We start from the raw sequence: 5,759 nt of genomic DNA on the forward strand, positions 1-5,759 counted from the left end.
TTTATCGCTTTGATACCAACAACGAGATCTTCGATTCTCATTTAGATTGCTTCGGCTAACAACCGCTCGATCTCAATTCGAGTATTTCAGGCTGTATACCGCTAAGCCGGAACTTCGATAAATCATAACTTCCTCATACGAAGTCAGATTTGGGCGTTCTATATATATTCGGAAACCTCGTTTCGACTACTACAACATTAACCAAAGATATTAAGTTTATTTTACACTTAAATTTTGACGCTTATTTTTATTCTTAATTAATCAGACCACATAATTAAGCAATTAAGCACAAAACACATAATACTCAAATAATACATTCTTATTATTTCAAAACGGGTTACAAAGGTTAACCTAGACTATTATATTGCTAAATATGGCAAGCCCGGAAACACAGGCGTTACAATTCTCTCCACCTTAGAATGATTCCGTCCTCGGAATCACACATCAACAAACAAATGCGGATAGCGACTCAACATGTCACTCTCCGTCTCCCAGGTGAGATTCGGCCCATTCGTGTGTTTCCATCGGACAAGCACTAACCCAACCATCTTGCGTCGCAATTTCTTAGTCTTTCGGTCAACAATTGCCTCTGGTTCTTCAATCAACCTTTTGTTCTCATCAATTCTCAATTCATAAATTGGAATTATGTCGGGAACTTCTCCCGTGAACTTCCTCAAATAACACACATGAAAAGTGTTGTGAATTCCATTCAGTTCTTCGGGTAATTCGAGCTTGTAAGCTTGGTTCCCAATCCTCTGAAGAACTTTAAACGGTCCAATAAACCTTGGACTCAACTTTCCCCTTTTACCAAATCTTATAAGTCCCTTCCATGGCGAGACTTTAAGCAAAACCGAATCCCCAACCTCAAAAGTTATCGGTCCCCGCTTCTTGTCAGCATAGCTCTTTTGACGATCCTGAGCCGCTAACATTCTTTCCCTAATTATTTTCAACTTTTCAGCAGTTTGATGAACCAACTCCAGTCCCATAAACTGCTTTTCCCCAGCCTCAAGCCAACAAGACGGCGTACGACACTTCTGTCCATACAATGCTTGATAAGGTGCCATCTTTATGCTCGAGTGAAAACTATTATTATAGGAAAATTCTACCAACGGTAAATGTTCATCCCAATTACCTAGGAATTCCAAGGTACACGCTCTCAGCATATCTTCAAGTGTTTGTATCGTTCTTTCACTCTGACCATCAGTCTGCGGATGGTAAGCTGTACTTAAACACAACTTGGTACCCAATTCCTCTTGTAGACTTTTCCAAAACCTCGATGTGAAACGGCTATCACGATCCGACACAATCGTCAATGGAACACCGTGAAGCCTCACAATTTCCTTCACGTAAGAATTTGCAAGCTTCTCCATAGACCATTTCTCCCTGGCCGCTATGAAATGCGCACTCTTAGTGAATCGATCAACAACCACCCAAATCATGTCGTGACCATTCTTTGTTCTGGGCAGTTTAGTGACAAAATCCATAGCAATGTCTTCCCACTTACCCATAGGCACAGGCAAAGGTTCTAAACTCCCGTACGGTTTCTGATGTTGTGTCTTGACTCTCGCACAAGTCACACACTCGGCCACATACTTTGCAACATCAAGCTTCATCGTCGGCCACCAGTAGTAGGGTTTCAGGTCCCTATACATTTTAGTGCTACCCGGATGAATCGAGTACATGGTCTTGTGAGCTTCTTCCATCAGAAGATCTCTGACTCCTCCTGTCTTAGGTATCCAAATCCGATCTTGGAACACCTTCAGTCCATGACTATCTACACCGAACACCAACGTTTTGCCCAAACGTTCCTCCTTTCTGTCATTCTACTCAGAAGCTTCGCTCTGAGCTTTCTTTATACTTTCCAAAATAGTTGAGACAACTTCAATTCTCAACGCTCTTGGCCTTTTCCTTTCGGGATTGACTTTCCGACTGAGAGCATCAACAACAACATTAGCTTTACCGGGGTGGTAAAGTATCTCGCAGTCATAGTCTTTAAGTAATTCTAGCCAGCGTCGTTGCCTCATATTCAATTCTTTCTGATTAAAGAGGTATTGGAGACTCTTATGATCAGTGAAAAGTTTGCACTTCGTACCATAGAGGTAATGCCTCCATATTTTCAGAGCGAAAACTACCGCTGCCAACTCCAAATCATGAGTCGGGTAGTTCTTTTCATGCTCTTTCAGCTGTCGAGACGCATATGCTATCACCTTTTCTCTTTGGGTCAAAACACAACCCAAACCAACACCAGACGCATCGCTATAGACAGCGAAGTCTTCAACTCCATCGGGTAGAGAAAGTATCGGTGCCTCGCATAGCTTCTTCTTTAGCTTCTCAAATGCTTCCTGATGCTTCTCACCCCAAGCATAAGTAGCTCCTTTGTGGGTCAAAGCTGACAATGGACTAGCGATCGAAGAAAAGCCTTGGATAAACCTTCGGTAATATCCGGCTAATCCTAAAAAGCTTCGAATCTCCATGGGACTTTTCGGTTGTTCCCACTTCGTCACAGCTTCGATCTTTGCTGGATCAACCATTATCCCTTCTTGGTTGACCACGTGACCCAAGAATTGAACTTCACGAATCCAAAAATCACATTTGGAGAACTTAGCATACAGCTTCTCCTTCTTCAGAACTTCCAACACTTCTCGCAAGTGTCTGCCATGCTCCTCCTGACTTTTCGAGTAAATCAGAATGTCGTCTATGAACACTATCACGGATTTATCAAGGAACGGGTTACAAACCCTATTCATCAAATCCATGAACGCTGCTGGAGCATTGGTTAGTCCAAACGACATAACCAAGAACTCGTAGTGTCCATATCTTGTTCTGAATGCAGTCTTCTCGATATCTTGCTCTCTTACTTTCAGCTGATGATATCCTGACCTAAGATCGATCTTCGAGAAATAACTCGAACCTTGCAATTGATCGAACAGGTCATCAATCCTTGGCAACGGATATCTATTCTTTATTGTTGCCTTGTTCAGCTCTCTGTAATCGATGCACATTCTCATACTTCCATCTTTCTTCTTTACAAATAACACCGGAGCTCCCCAGGGCGATGAACTAGGTCTAATGAAACCGTTGTCCAATAACTCCTGAAGTTGCATCATTAGTTCCTTCATCTCCGTCGGTGCTAATCGATAAGGTGCTTTTGCAATTGGCGTCGTTCCTGGCAACAAGTCAATACGGAATTCCACTTGTCGATCAGACGTCCGTTCTCGCCTAACTTTTTATCGCTTTGATACCAACAACGAGATCTTCGATTCTCATTTAGATTGCTTCGGCTAACAACCGCTCGATCTCAATTCGAGTATTTCAGGCTGTATACCGCTAAGCCGGAACTTCGATAAATCATAACTTCCTCATACGAAGTCAGATTTGGGCGTTCTATATATATTCGGAAACCTCGTTTCGACTACTACAACATTAACCAAAGATATTAAGTTTATTTTACACTTAAATTTTGACGCTTATTTTTATTCTTAATTAATCAGACCACATAATTAAGCAATTAAGCACAAAACACATAATACTCAAATAATACATTCTTATTATTTCAAAACGGGTTACAAAGGTTAACCTAGACTATTATATTGCTAAATATGACAAGCCCGGAAACACAGGCGTTACAATAACCATTGGTCTTCATTGTGCCCTGGATTAACAGCTACCGCTCGAAACCCACAGTTTCCATCACCGAGTACATCTTGTATCTTGTCGATGTAATCATGAAATACATCAGGAATACTCTTCATTAGGAATGGATCATGCATCCATGGTTCTTCGTTTAAGTCAATGTCATACGAATAATTATGCCTTTCAGGTTCTTTATTTAAATCCAACCCAATGAACTCTGATGTGGTAGAGTCGTTGCATCTAGGAGGACCTTGATTTGGAGGGTTGACATTCTTTTTATGTTGTTTCTTCATACTCGGCCGTCCACGGGTCTTATTTTGAACTGTGGGTTCTCCAACATTAATTGTGCACGGATCGTATATCTCTTTTAGTTTTTTCAAATAATTTTTTTTCCTGCTTATGACTGCTTGTTGAAATTTTCTTTATACTTTTCAACTTCATTGTCACAACGAATATCACCTTTTTTAAGGCTTCGTATCAAAAATACTAAGCTTTCTCCAAAAGATATCTATTAAATCCAAAGGTATTTCTTCACCTGTATTAAAATACAAAATAAATATTTTTGTAATATTTGAAAATTTATATATGCTATAATTGAACATAGTAACCTGAGTTTAAGTAAACAGAAAGCATGCAAGCACATGGTAACCCACAACTGGTATGGAGTTTGCAACCACAATTTGAGGAGTCAAACTTTGACGCATTTAACCTTTGGAGCTCTCCTACTATTATATCAAGAGCTTCGTTCGAAACAGAACCTCTTAGTAACCCGAAGTAGTACAAATTGCGATGATTATATCGGAAAATTAAGCTTTTTTCAAAGCTTTCATTGATCGAAGTGAGCTATGACTGCACAATTTCATTAATTCGCTGCACAAATCTATTGAGATTAGAACTTACAGAGTCCAAAAATCTCTTTAAACTGGCCTATGCACTTTCGACTCTATTGGCTGTGTTGTTTCCAAAATTAAGATGTTGATCAATCCAAACAGATACAAACATTTCTTTGTACTTGTTCAACCAAGTATCTTCTATTTATTTCAAAACACTTGAAGGTGGTGATTTAGAAATATAGTTAACAAATACGTAAATAAATAATAATATGAAGGTTATGATTTAGAAATATAGCTAAAAAAACAAGCTTACGTGGATATTTTATCAACATTTATTGAAGTCGCATGTAGTTTTTCGTGTAATCCATCAATGTTGGAGACTAAATTAGTAAGTTCCATAATGATCTAAAAGAGCGTCGATCATCTTCCAACGTGATCATTTTGTTGCAATGCTTCAAAATGTTTTGTTCAATATGCTATCTACAAAGTAATCGGGCAACATCCGGAAAAACTGTTTCACATGCCTTGATGATTGCCAACTCTCTGTCTGTGATTATTACACGTGGGTGCATACACGTATCAAGCGTCGAATTTAGACAATTTAACACCCAATTATAGTTGGCCTCCTTTTCTCTATGTATAAAGGCAAAGCCTATAGAGAATGTCTTTTGAGTTGATGTCACACCAACAATTTGAACCAACGACTTATTATATTAGTTGGTTTTGTATGTGACATCTATTATCAACACATGTGGAAATGCATTCCATATCTTCCAAGACATTGGATGAACGAAGAATAAATTTTCTAACTTTTTTGAATCACCTGTATTAAACTCATAGACATATTCATTGGTGTGTAAAAGGGACATAAGAACTTGCATTGGAGTTCTTCCTGCTTGCTCGTGCATCCGAATCTTTTGTTGTGCATTGTATATTGTTTTAAATGTCGACACATTGTTTTCGTTTTGAACCTTCAATGTTGACAGGATGTCACGTGGCGCCACGTTCTTTCTTGTTTAATTAGCCACCAAACGAGTCTCATCGATAGATAACCGTCTTGCAAATGGATGACCCTCCATATGGTGTGCGGGTGGATGATTATATTCATCACATATTACCCTTAGCGTCCATTTATCATGTTCTTTTGAATACTTTCCTTCCAATTGAAATTGACGATCAGTCCTTTTGCTTCCAGATGCTCTACTTGTATACACTTTAGGTTTATACTCTCTACCACGATCACATATAAGTATGACTGTATGCACGGAGCCGTTCCCATATGCCTTTGATCTT

Source organism: Lactuca serriola, chromosome 4 (assembly GCF_051521515.1).
Source record: "Lactuca serriola cultivar US96UC23 chromosome 4, Lser_US96UC23_V15, whole genome shotgun sequence".
Lineage (NCBI taxonomy): Eukaryota > Viridiplantae > Streptophyta > Magnoliopsida > Asterales > Asteraceae > Lactuca > Lactuca serriola.